The following is a 22,560-nucleotide window of genomic DNA, read 5'->3' on the forward strand; positions in this document are numbered from 1 at the left end:
GCATACTTATGCTGGAACTCCAGTATAATATACGAGCGTATTTTTCGGGATTTGAACAGTGTTTTCGCTCAAATTTATCTTTACATGAAAAGTGGCTAAATTTTGATTACTTTTAAAACTGGGCTATTTTTGAATGACCCGTTGTAAATCTGGCTATTTTTAAATCTGGCCCATTCTTCTCAAAGGCCTTTAACTGCGGCCAAAAAGAAAATTCAAATATATATATATATATATATATATATATATATATATATATATATATATATATATAAAGAAAGCAATTGCTCCTTCTCCCTTACACAGCGCCCACAGAACTGTTCTCATTTTCCTATTAATTGACTTGCATAGTGTGAAAAGAGACATGAAGAGAGAAAAAAAAATATTTCTTTTTTGGACGAAATTCAATATACAACGAGATGCATCATTATAAGAGTACTCCTTAGTCAATTTTATAATGTATGGCACACATGTTTTACAAGAATACAAAATAATCTTAATCAAAACAGTACACCCTACTGAGGTTCTAGTTGATATTTTGACTAATTCGTTGCTTGGTATTTTCCATCATGCCTTTTTGCCTAAAAAAATTAACCTAAATAGTTTGCCGCTCAACCAATTAAATTTATAATAGCCGAAAAATGTATAATATGTGTATGATCGCATATAATCAGTCTATAAATTACATATACCGGCTAGAAAAAATAAATAGTATTCTGACTGGCTATTTGGGTAAAGATCCCTAAAATCACTTCGAGGACCAATTACTGACACTCCCACCATAGTGCGACCATAATTGAATCAATGCTCGAAGAATTAACTTAAATAACTGCTCATGCAACCGCTTAAATTAAAAATAGATGATATAAAACAATGTATAACCGCATATAATCGGTATATAATCTATGTATATCAGCTGAGAAAAATAATCAAAAAATCCGATCGGCTATTTATTTAAAACCCTTCCAATTTGAGAGGGTGGAGTCAACAGCTAAAATCTCAAACCATACAAGGCTCATAGAGACAGAAATGGAATGAGGCGAGGAATTCAATTTGTAATCCAATTTATTGGAGTGTTTACATTGTTGAAATGTGAAAATAATAAACTTGTTTTCATTTGTTTATATTAGTTTATGAGCTGGAATACTAGTTTAGTACATGTATTAGAGTATGAACACATTGATGTACTTTGGAAGATATAATGTCTAGCAGTGTCATCATATACTTTGAAAGATGTGAGGTGTGGACTTAGTTATTATGTTTATAAATAGCCATATATTCCTGGCCATTTGCAGCCGATCAAGTTGAATAGAAATCATCCTTTCTTTCACTTTCTTCTTTGTAAGTTTTGAGTGTTTTTTTGTGTTGTCTTGCTCTCCCAAAATTTCTAACATACATATCTTCGAGAAGATGTGAGAGTAAGTCATCTATATACTAATAAGCCTAGGATTTAAAGGTCGAGGTGCACTTTAATTTATATTCAATCAAAATTTGTTTTGTATATAAGGCGTCACGAGTAATATATCAATATTTTTTAAAATTATATACATGAATATATAAAAAATTTGCCGAACATTTCGGATACCCATGACCCCTCTCTTTACAAGATAGGTTTGCATTTGCTAATGTTCAAAATTATTGTTGATTACTTCAGTAAAAGTCAATGTTCTTTTCCTATTTTTTGAACCTTACCACTCTCTTAACTGAGCAAGAATTTTAAGTCAAATCACAATATATGCAGTGTGATTTTTTTGCAGAAAAGAATTCACCCGAACCCACTTCCACCCCTCTAGATCTGCCCGTGGGAGCAAGGCATTATTTAACAATGTGGGGATAGTGATTGACTTTTCCATGTTCAGTTTTGCTGATTATTAAATGCACGATCCAAATCAAACACACACACCTCTACTTTATTGCAGACAGAAGAGGAAATTAAAGCATCTTTTCATTTTTCAAAGTTGAAGAAAGGGTACTGTGAGAGGGGCATAATGGATTACTATACACTTGTGTTGGGATCAATTTTTGCCTTGAGTTTTCTTTATATTCTATCAAAAATACTCAGAAAAGGCAGCAAAAAACTTCCACCAGGGCCAACACCATGGCCAATTATTGGAAACCTTCACTTATTAGGTCAAAAACCTCATATATCACTAGCCAATCTTGCAAAAATCTATGGTCCAATTATGAGTTTAAAACTTGGCCAAATTACTACAATTGTCATTTCTTCTTCAACCATGGCAAAACAAGTCCTTAAAAATCAAGATCAACCATTTTCAGCTAGATTTATTCCTAATGCCCTACAAGCTCATAACCATTACAAATTTTCCGTAGCATGGCTTCCTGTTTGTCCTCAATGGCGAAAGCTTCGACGAATCTTGAACACCAACCTCCTCTCTTCCAATAGGCTTGATGCAAATCAACATTTAAGATCTCAAAAGGTGAAAGAATTGCTTGCTTATTGTGCAAAATGTTGTCAAGAAGGTGAAGTTGTAGATGTAGGTCAAGTTGCTTTCAAGACTAACCTCAATTTGTTGTCCAACACCCTTTTCTCTAAGGACTGGCTGACCCCTTTTCGGATTCAAAGGTAATGCTGATCAATAACTTGTAACAACCAACCCCTCGTTTTGACTTTATGTGCACTAAACGGCATCGAAAAATTACATTGTGTATTTAGGTAAAATATAATCAAATTTTAGGGGTATATAGCATATATTGAACACCCTTTATCGAGGAATTTTTATTTTCACTTCTTTCAAGTTTGAACACCCTTGGAGAAATTTCTGAGTTCGCCACTGGGTGCATTAACTATATTTTTTGGATTTATAGGTTGAGCTGAAGGATGTGATTTGGGGCATTATGGCTGAGATTGGGAAGCCTAACCTAGTAGATTTTTTCCCTTTACTTGAAAAGATTGATCCTCAAGGGATAAGGCGTCGTGTAACATTTCATTTTGGTAAGTTGATGAAACTTTTTGATGGTTTGATCAATGAGCGATTGGAGGAAAAGAGTAGATTTAGCAGTGCAAAGAGTGATGTTTTGGAAGATTTTCTCAATATCAGCAAAGAAAACCCTGAGGAGATCAATCATAATCACATCAAGTCTATGTTCCTGGTTCGTTCTCTTCTCCTTTATCATGTATAAAATATGCATAATCTATGTATAATATGTGTATAACCATATATTATCTATGTATACAGGCTAGAAAAATCCGACTATTTGTGTATACATCTCCTAATAAAATTATTTTACATTTTAGAGGTTTTAAATTATGATACCTAAACCCCATAAAAAGAAGAAAGAAAAAAATTAAAATGATCAAAACATATGCATGTGACTCTCGGCTAGTAGAATATGTTTAATCGACCCTATATATCCTCTAATTTAGAAATTAAAAATAATCGGGCTTATTACATATTTGAACGGTTGGATTGACAATGATCTTGATTTGTTTATCAGTTTTCGACTTTAATTTATCATGTATAAAAAGATTATGTGAAGCCAAAATTTGAAGTTTATATATGGATTCAAAATTCTATATATTTTTAAGTTACTGTATTCTATATTAATAATATTTGCATATTAAATATCTTAGGACAAATATAGAGTCTAAACTAAAGTTTATGGGTTCGGCTTAACCCGCCTTCAATTTCTAGCTCCGGCCATGTGTATAGGTACTTGTATTCATCGGGTAAGAGAACATGATCTACTTGTTTAAAATGTTCTAATTATTTTACTGTATATGTCAGCTTGTTTGTTATGGTGAATTGTGCAGTAATCTATTATAATCTCTTTTTATTATTACTGTAATTTATTTTATTTTTTTAATAAATATTGATAGCTATCTCTCTTTCCTCTTGCATTATATTGTATTCACCTAATTAGTAGGCTATAAGTTGTTATCTACTTTGACTTTGAGATACAAATATTACAGGACCTATTTGGTGCGGGGACTGATACAACCACAAGCACATTAGAATGGGCGATGGCAGAAATAATTAGACAACCAGAAATAATGGAAAAAGCACAAGCTGAGCTTGCAAAAGTCATTGGAAAAGGAAAAATAGTAGAAGAAGCTGATGTTTCTCGACTCCCATACTTGCAATGCATTATCAAAGAAACCTTAAGAATGCACCCACCCGTTCCGTTCTTAGTCCCGCGTAAAGTGGAGCAGGATGTTGAAATGTGTGACTATATCATCCCGAAAGGGTCACAGGTACTAGTCAACGTGTGGGCAATTGGTCGAGATTCTACGTCTTGGGAGGATCCTTTAGTGTTTAAACCTGAGAGGTTTTGGAGTTCGGATGTAGATATGCGAGGGCAAGATTTTGAATTGATTCCGTTTGGTGCTGGTCGAAGAATATGCCCTGGCTTACCACTGGCATTAAGAATGGTTCCGGTAATGTTGGGCTCGCTATTGAATTCCTTCACTTGGAAGCTCGAACCAGGAATTGCACAAAAAGACTTAGATATGGAGGAGAAGTTTGGTATCACCTTAGCGATAGCCCATCCTTTGCGGGTTATCCCATCCCCGATTTAGAGTATCGTATTGTCTTATTACTTTAGGTACAATATTTCTTGTGATTATTACAGTAAAATAAGAAGGTTATGATGATTAGAAGAGGAGATTGTTGTGCAACATCATTTTCCTCATAAATGTAGCAATGTTCAAATGTCAAAGACCTATGTTCATACCAATAAGGGTTGTGGTGGAGTGGTATGTACACCTTCATTCTTAACCAGAGGTCTCGGGTTCGAGACCTGGGTGTGGAATCGCCTTTGTTAGGGAACGTTTTACCCCCTAATGTGGGACTTTCCGATGCGAATCTGAATTTAGTCGGGCTCCAATATGTGTACTAGATACTGGGTGGGAAACAAAAAAAAAAGACTTATGTACATTACATTCTTATATATGTTGTTTTGTTTGAGATCTTGCCTAGTTCTCTTTCTCCCATTTTTCCTTCACATAATAATGAAACACAAGAAGCTTTAGAAACTATACCAATTGAGTATTTTGTAGAACATCTATGACCATACGTTATATATTTAAAATTATAAATAAAAAAAGGAACAAGAAAGTCTTTGGTAGAATAGCCATAAGCGAATTCAGAATTTAAATTTTATAAGTTCCTACCATAATCTCAAGTTAATATATAATAATGTATGAATTCACAATCAAATATTCATAGATATTTAGTAAATTTCTTAACATAAACAGGGTTTTGCAAAAAAAAATATTGAATTCGTGTGAACTCTAAATTCCAATATAGATTCGCCTCTAATAATATCTATATGCCCTTATAGTATCCAATTTTTCGTGATCTCATTATTATCATATTTATATTATATTCCTAACTTGCGTGTGAATTAATAATTCACCTATTTTTATTATTGGACAATTTTACCTAACCTCTTGAAGGTAGGCGTTATTTGCAATTAGCAATTAACCATTATGACAAAAAAGTCAATAATATAATATAAACACAATGAAAATATTATAGACATCCGTGCTACACATGCGAATTAAATTAACACCAAAAAGCTCTACCTGAAAATAAAATATGACAATAAAAAGTCAATGATACAACTTAAAATATCAAAATGACAAATATGTTTATGTTTAATCGTTTTTGCTATCGTTAGTAAGACACTCGATTTTGATATTTTTGTAAAAAAATTTCTATCATTGGTGTGACGAATTAAAGATTCGCCAATCGACTTTGATATTCTTAATTGTATTTTATCGCTCTCAATCATACAATACTGACATAACATAGATATAATAATATGCAAATATAAACAGATACAGATATTACATGTGTTTGAATTATCATGCACTTAAAAAGTCTAAAATGTAATATGGAATATTTTAAAATTTGGAGTAAAGAATGTTGTTCAAGAAACTACATCGGTATTAATGGGGAAACTATGGAAACCATCGGTTCATAAATAGTTTCAACCAAAACTAGCTCAAAACTAAATATCTATCAAAAATAGTCCAAACAAAATATCTATAAAAATAGCCCAAATTGCAATTATCACTTTTTGCCCGCGCCGGAAACTATTTAACATTTGATAGCTGAAAAGTATATAATATTTATATAATTTTTGTATATAATATATAGAATATATATATATATATATATATATATATATATATATATATATATATATATATATATATATACACTTTTTTGATTATTATTTTGAGAACGATGTACACTGTCATTTTTTATTTGTAATACAGGTCTATTTTGCTCAAACATAAAGTCATTTGAAAGTTGTGTTTAGGTATACACAAAGTCAACATCCTTTATTGCAAATAAATATAGAAAATGAGATTCAATGTCATAAATGTCACTGTTGATTATGATTACAAATCTATACAGAAAGTGTTAAATCTGCAAGAGATCATATTGTGGCAAGATTATGGCCCCAAAAATTTGAGGCAGTTCAGAGTCCCTTTGCCGAGAAGTTTTATTGTATGCCTCACACAACTAACATTAGTTATGGGAAGCTTATTTTTATCTCATAAATTTATGGACCTCAATCTTACACTTCTGGATTCACAAATATCTGGGTCCACAAAACTATGAGACAAAAAAGATGCCTCATACAACTAGTGTCGTCAGTTGTATGAGACACAAAATAAAATTATCCCCTTAGGCTGTCAATCTTTATTTATTCGGAAAAGGCCTAAAATGCCACTCAACTTTCAGAAATAGTCTGTCCATGCCATCCGTTAAAAAAATGCTCATTTCATGTCACTGCCGTTAAAAAAATGGCACATCCATGCCATTATTGACTAACAGCAGTGGCATGGATGGGCCAAATAAAAATTGAGCCGTTAGTCAATAATGGCATGGATGAGCCATTTCTTTAATGGCAGTGGCATGGAAATAACAATTTTTAAAGGATGGCATGGATAAACCATTTCTGAAAGTTGAGTGGCATTTTTAGGCTTTTTCCGTATTTTATTTGACTTGGTCATAGGCTCGTTCGTTCATTAAGTCATGGGCTGAATTAGAGGTAACAAACGGAGATGTCGGGTCGGATATAAACCTGTTAAAAAATGGTAATACAAAAATGGATAAATTATCCTATCTGACTTATATTCAATGTAGGTAAAAAATGGGTTAACCAGCGGATAATATGGATATCCATATTATTTGACTTCTTCAATATGATCACTTTTAGGAGAATTAAACTTGAGGAACCCCCAAGTTGAGGCTTTATAAATATAGAAGTTAAACCCATTAATTATTCATTGGTTATCTATTTTCTAAGTGGATAATATGATTCTTATCCATATTTAACCCATTTTTAAAAAATTCATTATCCAATCTATTTTTAATAAATAATATTAGTGAATAATTATTTTCTTTTAATCATTTTGTCAATCAATAAGTTGAATACACAGATATGATGTGGATCATGGCTCTGACCGACATGGATTGAGAATAATTTGACCAACTATACAACATATTTCGAACTCTACTTCATATTGTATTTCATTCACTTGAACAAACATATAGATTCTAATTTAAAGGGGGAAAAGGATTGCTTTTAAACTGGTTATACCGTACTATTTTTACAACATCGACTTTAGTGATCTAAACGGGATATTATTATTTTTAACCCATATCAGAAATTATTTATATTTGATAGTTAAAAAAATATATAAAATTTATATAATTTTTATATATCATACAGAATATATATATTATTTTTTTATATATATTTTTGAGAAATTCGTTGGATTTTCTCAAAGGAACAAATTTGAAGTAGCTTTTGTCACACTTGTAGTTAGGGCTGTGCACGGATCGGATCGGATCGGATTTAGCATATTTCGGATTGAAATTTCGAATTTCGGATTCCACAAATTGCAATCCGATTCCGATCCGAATTATATCGGATTGGATCAGATTTTTAAAATTCGGATCGGTTTGGTGATCGGATTTTCGGATCGGATTGTACCTATTATTAAGGACCTTTTCTTTTATTCTTTTTTGGACATATATGAAGGATTGCGTATAGGTGTTCGTAACACGCAGCGGAAGACAATAACAATCCTAGGCAGATCTTTTCATGTTTAAAATTTATTTACATATCAATAGATCGGATCTAAGACGTACCTGGTGAAGAAAGTCTTGTTTCAAATTCTTCGATAGTGCGAAGACTCTATGTGTATCCACGCCGAGACTGATCCTTGCTATCAACTCTTTGATCAACGAAACCCGCGAACAAATTGAACGGAAAACTTGTGCTGAAATTTTTCTCAAAAATCTCAACTCAAAGATAGAAGAACAAGAAACACTTTTCTTGTAATTGTATTTTCTCTCTTGGCTTTGTATTGCACTCTCACTTTCACAAATTGTTTTTCTTCTCAAGAATAATAATATGCCGGCAAATTTTCTCCATCACTCTTTATATAGCATCACCTATAAACCCTTATCCTATTTGGGTGAGGTAATGATTTACTTAGGGTAAACTTATTCCAAAAATAAAGTTTGTATAATTTTCCCCAAAATTCGAATCCCATTCAAATGGATTTTGCCGAACAGTCACGTGATTGTTCCATCTCAAAATTGGAATCAGTTGTTTTCATATTTACAAAATATTAATCTCATTCCAAATGGGATTAATTGCACGTGAAATAATCCAATTCCAAATTGGAATTACTTACCAAGCCATTTATTAATATTATATTTTATATACATCTTATACAAAATAAATATTAATATATATATATATATATATATATATATATATATATATATATATATATATATATATATATATATATATATTTCAACCAAGAGATATAATTCAATTTCTATTCCAAATAGAAAATTTCAATTTGTTCACAATATTAATTATATCCTCTGTGCTAGCAAAGATTATAATAATATTTCATTTGGACTAATAATTTATTTGACTAATTAAATTCTATAATTTAATCATCAAATAACAAAATAATAAATCCTTTAGCAAAGATCAGAACACTCGTTAGTGTGCGACCCCATAGGTTCAATACTAAACCGGTAGTAAATTGATCACATCAATATACTAATCAAGGGTGGCGTCTAGCAACACTCCTTAACGACCGGATAGAATGAAGTATACAATTTACTCTCAAGAACCAGTAGAAGAATAATGTAGTAATTCCTTCTGTCCTTATAGCTCTGGATCACCCTAGGATATGGTTCAACTGTCAAATCCTAATAGGCGACCAACTATGTGTCCATGTCAAATATATTCGACCATTGAATGACCTAAGAAACTCTTTTCTTCTTTCATTCAATTGCCCTGGCCAAGGTCTTAGTTTGGTCGTTTATAATTCATGACAACATGGAGCTTAAACTCATTACCAAGAGTTGACAGATTCCATCTTGATCAATCACTAATTCTACAAGCATTTAATCATACCCAATATCCTTTCAACTATCGCCCTAGGGCCATAGGTGTCTAGTATCAAAGCACAATAAATAACTTGTCAATTACTATGACGATCTCAGGTTAAAGGAAACGGTTACGTCACATTCTTCAAGAGAATATCCTATTGACAGTTTATGGTAATTCTAACCATTAGGAATTATCCAATGAGTCGGTCCAATGATCATATCTCTATATGCATCATCTATCTATGTAATTTAGTTAATGAGATCAACTAATCTTTATCCCATAAAGACGATCACATAAATATTGATCTAATCGGATTACTAATGTCCAAATTAATAATCCTACGATCAAGAACAATTTTAGATTAAATTATAAGAAACTTCACTCTCATTATCATGATCTCCATCACAATGTCAAGTCTCAAAATTTAATCAAGGACCTTATCAAATTAATCAAGCAATTAATAACAATGATAAAAGAATATCAAATGCCATATATATTTTATAAAAATATGTTCAAAACATCAAATGTGATATTGGATCTAGGGAATATCTAATATATCCCTAACAATCTCCCACTTGCACTAGAGTCAATCGCTCTTGTACTTTGTTCCCAATTTCCACTTGTTCTTGTCAAACTCCTTTGCGCCAAGAACTTTAGTGAATGGGTCTGCAGCATTTTCTTTTCCATCAACCTTTTGAATCTCGACGTCTCCACGTTCAGTGATCTCTCTTATCAAGTGATACCTTCGCAGAACGTGTTTGGACTTTTGGTGTGATCTTGGTTCTTTTGCTTGAGCAATGGCTCCAGTATTGTCACACAACAGTGGAACCGCACCTTCTATTGAAGGAACCACACCAAGTTCAGTTAAGAACTTTTTCATCCATACAGCTTCCTTAGTAGTTTCACTAGCTGCTATATATTCTGCTTCAGTCACTGAATCAGCTACTGTAGCTTGTTTGGAACTTTTCCAACTCACTGCACCACCATTTAAGGTGAATACATAACCAGAAATAGATTTGCTATCATCTCTATCTTAAGAGAAGCTTGCATCAGTATAACCTTCAAGTTTCAACTCAGAATCTCCATAAATGAGGAATTGGTCTTTAGTCATTCTTAAGTACTTAAGAATGGTCTTCACCACCTTCCAATGTTCCTCACCAGGATCTGCCTGATAGCGGCTAGTCACTCCAAGTGCATAAGCCACATCAGGACGTGTACATGTCATGGTATACATGATAGCTCCCACTGCACTAGCGTATGGGATCCTACTCATGCATTCTCTCTCTTTAGGTGTTTTAGGACAATCCTCCCTACTGAGAGTAATTCCAGTGCCTATCGGTAGATAGCCTCTATTGGAATTATCCATATTATACCTCTTTAAGATGGTATCAATGTACAAAGACTGGGAAAGTCCAAGCAGCTTCCTAGATCTATCTCTATAGATCTTTATTCCTAATATATAAGCTGCTTCTCCAAGTCTTTCATGGAGAACTGTTCAGATAGCCAAATCTTGGTACTTTGCAATGCCGATATATCATTCCCTATGAGCAATATATCATCAACATACAACACTAAGAATATAATTTTGCTCCCACTAACCTTTTTGTACACACAAGGTTCTTCTTCGCATCTAACAAAATTGAACTTTTCAATTGTCTTGTTAATTCGAATATTCCAACTTCGAGAAGCTTGCTTTAATCCATAAATGGATCTTTGTAGCTTACAAATTTTAATATGATCAGACGGAGATGTGAAACCTTCAGGTTGTGTCATGTACAAATCCTCTTCTAGATCACCATTAAGGAAAGTTGTTTTCACATCCATTTGCCATATTTCATAATCATAGTATGCTGCTATAGCAAGCAAAATCCGAATTGATTTGAGCATTGCCACGGGAGAGAAAGTCTCGTCATAGTCGACTCCTTCTTTCTGACAATATCCCTTGGCAACAAGACGGGCTTTATAGGTCTCCACCTTTCTGTCTGCTCCACTCTTTTTCTTAAAAACCCATTTACAACCTATAGGTTTTATATCCTTTTAAGGTTCAACTAAAGTCCATACTTTATTTTCCTTCATAGACTCCATTTCGGATTCCATGGCCTTTTGCCACTTTTCATAATCAGAACTTTGTATAGCCTCTTCATAGGTCTTAGGGTCATCATCATTATGATCAACCTCATTTGATATATCATCTTGTACCAATAAATTAAATCTAGTTGGTACATGACGTTCTCGTGTAGACCTTCTAAGAGGTACTTGTACAACCTCTTCACCATGTGCTGGATTTGGTTGTTGTTCAATTTGGTTTAGAACTGGTTCATTAACCTGTTCTTGAACTTTAGTTAGTTCTTGAACTTCAACCGTTGAAGATGGCAACTTCCTTGGAAACTTCAAAACATCCAATAAAGGTTTTTCAACTTGGGTCTCATGATCTTTATATTGTGTTGATTCATTAGTTTCTTGAACTTCATCAAGTTCTATTTCTCCATTATAATTTCCTTCTAAAAGAAATTCCCTTTCCAAAAAGGTTGCTCCTCTGGCCACAAACACTTTATGGTCAGAAGGGTGATAGAAATAATATCTCATTATTTCCTTGGGATACCCAATGAACCTACACTTATCTGATCTTGAGTCAAGTTTATCAGACTGTAGTCTCTTAAAATAAGCTGGACAACCCCAAACTTTAATATGTTTAAGGTTAGGCTTACATCTTTTCCATATCTCATATGGTGTTGTAGAGACTGACTTAGTGAGAACTTTATTAAGTATGTTGTTGCTTCCAAAGCATATCCTCATAAATTTATTGGAAGATTAGTGAACCCCATCATAGATCTCACCATATCTAATAAGGTTCGATTTCTCCTTTCAGACACACCATTGTGTTGTGGTGTACCTGGAGCTGTCCACTGTGAGAGAATCCCATTCTCTCTGAGATATCTGGTAAAATCTTCATTAAGATATTCTCCACCTCTATCAGACCTTAGTACTTTGATACTTTTACTAGTCTGCTTCTCAACTTCACTACGGAACCTTTTGAACATTTTAAAAGATTCAGACTTGTGTTTCATAAGATACACAAATCCATATCTTGACATATCATCAATGAAGGTGATGAAGTAAGAATATCCACCTCTAGCTTGAATTTTCATGGGTCCACAAACATCTGTATGAATTAGTCCCAATAATTCAGAAACTCTTTCTCCACTTCCAGTAAATGGAGATTTGGTCATTTTTCCTTTGAGACAAGATTCACAAGTTGGATATGATTCAAAATCATATTTTTCAAGGTACCCTTCCTTGTACAACTTGTTAATTCTTTTCTCTACAATATGACCAAGCCTACAATGCCAAAGGTATGCATGATTTACTTGATCATCTCTTTTCCTCTTAAGACTTGAAACATGCATAATCGAATTAGCATTCACATTAGGTAAGACATAAACGTCATGTTGGAGATAGCCATTCACATATAAATTATCACTATAATAAATAGAGCAAATACCATTGCCTATATTAATGCGAAAACCACGTTTGTCTAAAATAGAAGCTGAAATTATGTTCGAAACAAATTTAGGAACGTAATAACAATCATCCAACATAAGTACTTTGCCCGTAGGCATTATTTAAGAAATCGATCCTACAGCTACGACCGCAACTTTTGCACCATTTCCAATTTGTAGATTAACTTCTCCTTTCTTTAGCCTCCTACTTATCTTAAACCTTTGTAACATATTACAGATGTTATAACCACTGCCAGTATCTAATACCCACAGTGAAGAATTAGTAGTAGCTAAAGAGACCTTGAAAACATTTTTCATTAATATCTCACCTTGTTTCTTGTCCTTTAGAGTTGCAAGATACTCCTTGCAATTTCTTTTCCAATGCCCTTTCTTCTTACAGTGAAAACATTCAGTATCATATACTGACTGCAAGATCAAATCTTCAGAAAGCTCTTTACCAAGCTTGTACCCCAACTTCTCATGTTCTTCTGTAAGAACAATCATATAATTGACAAGGGGTATAACTGGAGAGTTTTCAATGTCCAATTGTATATCAACCATCTTTTTAAGATATTCAATGATTGCAATTGGATCCATATTCTGATGTTTCCTCTGGAGTTCAGAACTCATAGAAGCGAGAATGATGTGTTTAATAGCAAGGCATGCTTCCAAGTATTTCTGATAAACCTTGGTGCCTTGAACATCATTCTCTGGTGGGATTATCTTTGCAGGCTTATCGATCACATCAATGAGCTTTTCATGCATGAGAACAATTCTCAAATTTCTATACCAGTCATCAAAGTTTGGTCCTACCAACTTGTTGGTCTCAAGTATTTCGCGCAGTGATATAACAGACATATTGAGAAATCTAAAATATAGAAAACAAAAGGCAATAATATAAGAACATATTTGTATATATCATAAAGACATGGACTTTTATCTAAATGATATTTCCACTAATTATTTTAAACTATTTACCCTCATTATAGTTTACGAAATCTTTATTTCTATTAGTGGAGTAAAGGAATCCTTTAACAATATGTATGAGCCCCTTGGAAGTCAAGTCGTTTCTCACATATATTTTAAAGGTAGGTACTCTTACCAATTGTATCCCCATACAATTTCCTTAAATAGCTCTATGTCAAATAGTCCCCTGGTAGTCAGGTCGATCCTATTGGCATAGTTGAGTTCAACCATCATGATAGCAAAGAACTTATTAAATTTTATACTCCCCCGGGTGGTCCAGGCGTTTCGTGTAAAATTGAATAATTCTTTCAATCCATACATCTAATGCAATAAATAATTTTAATATATTCTCAAACTATAAATCTCCTGGTAGTCAGGCCTCTCCTTATAAACAAGAAATAATTAAAATTATTTACCTTGATGGATAGCTCCAGAATAAAATATCTTATATTTTATTATTTAAGAACTCAAATTTTAGTAAGAGGAAATTGTTACTAAAACAATTTTTAATAACATGAAGATCAAATCTTTTATAGCGTGTGAATTTAGTTCAAGTTGTCTACACGCTTAGTCCTTAATTAATTTACATCACATGTAATAAATAATTCAGAATTATGTAATGAACAAGCACATGACATAAAAACGAAATTCAACATCCTCTAACATGTTTATCTTATATATCACATAAAAATAATTCATGCCAGAATATTATTATTAATTAACATCTCATGAATTAATAACAATTAAAATAACAATAGAATCATGTAACCGATTATAGATTCTCATCGTATCTAATACATAATTTCAAATTCAAGTTATGAACTATCTCAATAGTTATATGAATACATATTTTATCTACAATAAAATAATATTAACATTCAAACGATTTGACTATCGCACAAGACACATGTATTATGGTTTGAACTTTTCAAATATGATATTAAAATATTTCGTAAATAAGTTTTAGACACAATAAACCACTTCTCTGATACCACTGAAGGATTGCGTATAGGTGTTCGTAACACGCAGCGGAAGACAATAACAATCCTAGGCAGATCTTTTCATGTTTAAAATTTATTTACATATCAATAGATCGGATCTAAGACGTACCTGGTGAAGAAAGTCTTGTTTCAAATTCTTCGATGGTACGAAGACTCTATGTGTATCCACACCGAGACTAATCCTTGCTATCAACTCTTTGATCAACGAAACCCGCGAACAAATTGAACGAAAAACTTGTGCTGAAATTTTTCTCAAAAATCTCAACTCAAAGATAGAAGAACAAGAAACACTTTTCTTGTAATTGTATTTTCTCTCTTGGCTTTGTATTGCACTCTCACTTTCACAAAGTGTTTTTCTTCTCAAGAATAATAATATGCCGTCAAATTTTCTCCATCACCTTTTATATAGCATCACCTATAAACTCTTTTCCTATTTGGGTGAGGTAATGATTTACTTAGGATAAATTTATTCCAAAAATAAACTTTGTATAATTTTCCACAAAAATTCGAATCCCATTCAAATGGGTTTTGCCGAACAGTCACGTGATTGTTCCAACTGAAAATTAGAATCAGTTGTTTTCATATTTACAAAATATTAATCTCATTCCAAAAGAGATTAATTGCACGTGAAATAATCCAATTCCAAATTGGAATTACTTACCAAGCCATTTATTAATATTATATTTTATATACATCTTATACAAAATAAATTTTAATTATATATATATATATATATATATATATATATATATATATATATATATATATATATATATATATATATATTTCAACCAAGAGATATAATTCAATTTCTATTCCAAATAGAAAATTTCAATTTGTTCACAATATTAATTATATCCTCTGTGCTAGCAAAGATTATAATAATATTTCATTTGGACTAATAATTTATTTGACTAATTAAATTCTATAATTTAATCATCAAATAACAAAATAATAAATCCTTTAGCAAAGATCAGAACACTCGTTAGTGTGCGACCCCATAGGTTCAATACTAAACCGGTAGTAAATTGATCACATCAATATACTAATCAAGGGTGGCGTCTAGCAACACTCCTTAACGACCGGATAGAATGAAGTATACAATTTACTCTCAAGAACCAGTAGAAGAATAATGTAGTAATTCCTTCTGTCCTTATAGCTCTGGATCACCCTAGGATATGGTTCAACTGTCATATCCTAATAGGCGACCAACTATGTGTTCATGTCAAATATATTCGACCATTGAATGACCTAAGAAACTCTTTTCTTCTTTCATTCAATTGCCCTGGCCAAGGTCTTAGTTTGGTCGTTTATAATTCATGACAACATGGAGCTTAAACTCATTACCAAGAGTTGACAGATTCCATCTTGATCAATCACTAATTCTACAAGGATTTAATCATACCCAATATCCTTTCAACTATCGCCCTAGGGCCATAGGTGTCTAGTATCAAAGCACAATAAATAACTTGTCAATTACTATGACGATCTCAGGTCAAAGGAAACGGTTACGTCACATTCTTCAAGAGAATATCCTATTGACAGTTTATGGTAATTCTAACCATTAGGAATTATCCAATGAGTCGGTTCAATGATCATATCTCTATATGCATCATCTATCTATGTAATTTAGTTAATGAGATCAACTAATCTTTATCCCATAAAGACGATCACATAAATATTGATCTAATCGGATTACTAATGTCCAAATTAATAATCCTACGATCAAGAACAAATTTAGATTAAATTATAAGAAACTTCACTCTCATTATCATGATCTCCATCACAATGTCAAGTCTCAAAATTTAATCAAGGACCTTATCAAATTAATCAAGCAATTAATAACAATGATAAAAGAATATCAAATGTCATATATATTTTATAAAAATATGTTCAAAACATCAAATGTGATATTGGATCTAGGGCATATCTACTATATCCCTAACAATCTTCCACTTGCACTAGCGCCAATCGCTCTTGTACTTCATTCCCAATTTTCACTTGTGCTTGTCAAACTCCTTTGCGCCAAGAGCTTTAGTGAATGGGTCTGCAACATTTTCTTTTCCATCAACCTTTTGAATCTCGACGTCTCCACGTTCAATGATCTCTCTTATCAAGTGATACCTTCGCAGAACGTGTTTGGACTTTTGGTGTGATCTTGGTTCTTTTGCTTGAGCAATGGCTCCAGTATTGTCACACAACAGTGGAACCGCACCTTCTATTGAAGGAACCACACCAAGTTCAGTTAAGAACTTTTTCATCCATACAGCTTCCTTAGCAGTTTCACTAGCTGCTATATATTCTGCTTCAGTCACTGAATCAGCTACTGTAGCTTGTTTGGAACTTTTCCAACTCACTGCACCACCATTTAAGGTGAATACATAACCAGAAATAGATTTGCTATCATCTCTATCTGAAGAGAAACTTGCATCAGTATAACCTTCAAGTTTCAACTCAGAATCTCCATAGATGAGGAATTGGTCTTTAGTCCTTCTTAAGTACTTAAGAATGGTCTTCACCACCTTCCAATGTTCCTCACCAGGATCTGCCTGATAGCGGCTAGTCACTCCAAGTGTATAAGCCACATCAGGACGTGTACATGTCATGGTATACATGATAGCTCCCACTGCACTAGCGTATGGGATCCTACTCATGCGTTCTCTCTCTTTAGGTGTTTTAGGACAATCCTCCCTACTGAGAGTAATTCCAGTGCCTATCGGTAGATAGCCTCTTTTGGAATTATCCATATTATACCTCTTTAAGATGGTATCAATGTACAAAGACTGGGAAAGTCCAAGCAGCTTCCTAGATCTATCTCTATAGATCTTTATTCCTAATATATAAGCTGCTTCTCCAAGTCTTTCATGGAGAACTGTTCAGATAGCCAAATCTTGGTACTTTGCAATGCCGGTATATCATTCCCTATGAGCAATATATCATCAACATACAACACTAAGAATATAATTTTGCTCCCACTAACCTTTTTGTACACACAAGGTTCTTCTTCGCATCTAACAAAATTGAACTTTTCAAATGTCTTGTTAAATCGAATATTCCAACTTCGAGAAGCTTGCTTTAATCCATAAATGGATCTTTGTAGCTTACAAATTTTAATATGATCAGACGGAGATGTGAAACCTTCAGGTTGTGTCATGTACACATCCTCTTCTAGCTCACCATTAAGGAAAGGTGTTTTCACATCCATTTGCCATATTTTATAATCATAGTATGCTGCTATAGCAAGCAAAATCCGAATTGATTTGAGCATTGCCACGGGAGAGAAAGTCTCGTCATAGTTGACTCCTTCTTTCTGACGATATCCCTTGGCAACAAGACGGGCTTTATAGGTGTCCACCTTTCCGTTTGCTCCAATCTTTTTCTTAAAAACCCATTTACAACGTATAGGTTTTATATCCTTTGAAGGTTCAACTAAAGTCCATACTTTATTTTCCTTCATAGATTCCATTTCGGATTCCATGGACTTTTGCCACTTTTCATAATCAGAACTTTGTATAGCCTCTTCATAGGTCTTAGGGTCATCATCATTATGATCAACCTCATTTGATACATCATCTTGTACCAATAAATTTAATCTAGTTGGTACATGACGTTCTCGTGTAGACCTTCTAAGAGGTACTTGTACAACCTCTTCACCTTGTGCTGGATTTGGTTGTTGTTCAATTTGGTTTAGAACTGGTTCATTAACCTGTTCTTGAACTTCAGTTAGTTCTTGAACTTCAACCGTTGAACATGGCAACTTCCTTGGCAACTTCAAAACATCCAATAAAGGTTCTTCAACTTGGGTCTCATGATCTTTATATTGTGTTGATTCATTAGTTTCTTGAACTTCATCGAGTTCTATTTCTCCATTATAATTTCCTTCTAAAAGAAATTCCCTTTCCAAAAAGGTTTCTCCTCTGGCCACAAACACTTTATGGTCAGAAGGGTGATAGAAATAATATCCCATTGTTTCCTTGGGATACCCAATGAACCTACACTTATTTGATCTTGGATCAAGTTTATCAGACTGTAGTCTCTTAACATAAGCTGGACAACCCCAAACTTTAATATGTTTAAGGTTAGGCTTACATCTTTTCCATATCTCATATGGTGTTGTAGAGACTGACTTAGTGGGAACTTTATTAAGTATGTATGTTGCTGCTTCCAAAGCATATCCCCATAAATTTATTGGAAGATCAGTGAACCCCATCATAGATCTCACCATATCTAATAAGGTTCGATTTCTCCTTTCAGACACACCATTGTGTTGTGGTGTACCGGGAGGTGTCCACTGTGAGAGAATCCCATTCTCTCTGAGATATCTGGAAAAACTTCACTAAAATATTCTCCACCTCTATCAGACCTTAGTACTTTGATACTTTTACCAGTCTGCTTCTCAACTTCACTACAGAACCTTTTGAACATTTCAAAAGATTCAGACTTGTGTTTCATAAGATACACAAATACATATCTTGACATATCATCAGTGAATGTGATGAAGTAAGAATATCCACCTCTAGCTTGAATTTTCATGGGTCCACAAACATCTGTATGAATTAGTCCCAATAATTCAGAAGCTCTTTCTCCACTTCCAGTAAATGGAGATTTGGTCATTTTTCCTTTGAGACAAGATTCACAAGTTGGATATGATTCAAAATCATATTTGTCAAGGTACCCTTCCTTGTACAACTTGTTAATTCTTTTCTCTCCAATATGACCAAGCCTACAATGCCAAAGGTATACATGATTTACTTGATCATCTCTTTTCCTCTTAAGACTTGAAACATGCATAATCGAATTAGCATTCACATTAGGTAAGACATAAACGTCATATTGGAGATAGCCATTCACATATAAATTATCACTATAATAAATAGAGCAAATACCTTTGCCTATATTAATGCGAAAACCACGTTTGTCTAACATAGAAGCTGAAATTATGTTCGAAAAAAATTTAGGAATGTAATAACAATCATCCAACATAAGTACTTTGCCCGTAGGCATTATTAAAGAAATCGATCCTACAGCTACGGCCGCAACTTTTGCACCATTTACAACTTGTAGATTAACTTCTCCTTTCTTTAGCCTCCTACTTATCTTAAACCCTTGTAACATATTACAGATGTTATAACCACTGCCAGTATTTAATACCCACAGTGAAGAATTAGTAGTAGCTAAAGAGACCTTGAAATCTTTTTTCATTAATATCTCACCTTGTTTCTTGTCCTTTAGAGTTGCAAGATACTCCTTGCTATTTCTCTTCCAATGCCCTTTCTTCTTACAGTGAAAACATTCAGCATCATAAACTGACTGCAAGATCAAATCTTCAGAAAGCTCTTTACCAAGCTTGTACCCCAACTTCTCATGTTCTTCTGTAAGAACAATCATATAATTGACAAGGGGTATAACTGGAGAGTTTTCAATGTCCAATTGTGTATCAACCATCTTCTTAAGATATTCAATGATTGCAATTGGATCCATATTCTGATGTTTCCTCTGGAGTTCAGAACTCATAGAAGCGAGAATGATGTGTTTAATAGCAAGGCATGCTTCCAAGTATTTCTGATAAACCTTGGTGCCTTGAACATCATTCTCTGGTGGGATTATCTTTGCAGGCTTATCGATCACATCAATGAGCTTTTCATGCATGAGAACAATTCTCAAATTTCTATACCAGTCATCAAAGTTTGGTCCTACCAACTTGTTGGTCTCAAGTATTTCGCGCAGTGATATAACAGACATATTGAGAAATCTAAAATATAGAAAAGAAAAGACAATAATATAAGAACATATTTGCATATATCATAAAGACATGGACTTTTATCTAAATGATATTTTCACTAATTATTTTAAACTATTTACCCTCATTATAGTTTACGAAATCTTTATTTCTATTAGTGGAGTAAAGGAATCCTTTAACAATATGTATGAGCCCCTTGGAAGTCAAGTCGTTTCTCACATATATTTTAAAGGTAGGTACTCTTACCAATTGTATCCCCATACAATTTCCTTAAATAGCTCTATGTCAAATAGCCCCCTGGTAGTCAGGTCGATCCTATTGGCATAGTTGAGTTCAACCATCATGATAGCAAAGAACTTATTAAATTTTATATTCCCCCGGGTGGTCCAGGCGTTTCGTGTAAAATTGAATAATTCTTTCAATCCATACATCTAATGCAATAAATAATTTTAATATATTCTCAAAGTATAAATCTCCTGGTAGTCAGGCCTCTCCTTATAAACAAGAAATAAGTAAAATTATTTACCTTGATGGATAGCTCCAGAATAAAATATCTTATATTTTATTATTTAAGAACTCAAATTTTAGTAAGAGGGAATTGTTACTAAAATAATTTTTAATAACATGAAGATCAAATCTTTTATAGCGTGTGAATTTAGTTCAAGTTGTCTACACGCTTAGTCCTTAATTAATTTACATCACATGTAATAAATAATTCAGAATTATGTAATGAACAAGCACATGACATAAAAACGAAATTCAACATCCTCTAACATGTTTATCTTATATATCACATAAAAAGAATTCATGCCAGAATATTATTATTAATTAACATCTCATGAATTAATAACAATTAAAATAACAATAGAATCATGTAACCGATTATAGATTCCCATCGTATCTAATACATAATTTCAAATTCAAGTTATGAACTATCTCAATAGTTATATGAATACATATTTTATCTACAATAAAATAATATTAACATTCAAACGATTTGACTATCGCACAAGACACATGTATTATGGTTTGAACTTTTCAAATATGATATTAAAATATTTCGTAAATAAATTTTAGACACAATAAACCACTCCTCTGATACCACTGAAGGATTACGTATAGGTGTTCGTAACACGCAGCGGAAGACAATAACAATCCTAGGCAGATCTTTTCATGTTAAAAATTTATTTACATATCAATAGATCGGATCTAAGACGTACCTGGTGAAGAAAGTCTTGTTTCAAATTCTTCGATAGTGCAAAGACTCTATGTGTATCCACACCGAGACTAATCCTTGCTATCAACTCTTTGATCAACGAAACCCGCGAACAAATTGAACGGAAAACTTGTGCTGAAATTTTTCTCAAAAATCTCAACTCAAAGATAGAAGAACAAGAAACACTTTTCTTGTAATTGTATTTTCTCTCTTGGCTTTGTATTGCACTCTCACTTTCACAAAGTGTTTTTCTTCTCAAGAATAATAATATGCCGGCAAATTTTCTCCATCACCCTTTATATAGCATCACCTATAAACCCTTTTCCTATTTGGGTGAGGTAATGATTTACTTAGGGTAAATTTATTCCAAAAATAAACTTTGTATAATTTTCCACAAAAATTCGAATCCCATTCAAATAGGTTTTGCCGAACAGTCACGTGATTGTTCCAACTCAAAATTGGAATCAGTTGTTTTCATATTTACAAAATATTAATCCCATTCCAAATGGGATTAATTGCACGTGAAATAATCCAATTCCAAATTGGAATTACTTACCAAGCCATTTATTAATATTATATTTTATATACATCTTATACAAAATAAATATTAATTATATATATATATATTTCAACCAAGATATATATATATTTCAACCAAGAGATATAATTCAATTTCTATTCCAAATAGAAAATTTCAATTTGTTCACAATATTAATTATATCCTCTGTGCTAGCAAAG

At 32.9% G+C, this 22,560-nt stretch overlaps 1 pseudogene; it reads left to right on the forward strand.

The window, feature by feature from the left end:
* Positions 1 to 1,893: 1,893 nt before the first annotated feature.
* On the forward strand, positions 1,894 to 4,924 carry LOC107832041 (geraniol 8-hydroxylase-like; annotated as a pseudogene).
* The last annotated feature ends 17,636 nt before the right edge of the window (positions 4,925 to 22,560 follow it).

Source organism: Nicotiana tabacum, chromosome 7, assembly GCF_000715075.1.
Source record: "Nicotiana tabacum cultivar K326 chromosome 7, ASM71507v2, whole genome shotgun sequence".
NCBI classification, from domain to species: domain Eukaryota; kingdom Viridiplantae; phylum Streptophyta; class Magnoliopsida; order Solanales; family Solanaceae; genus Nicotiana; species Nicotiana tabacum.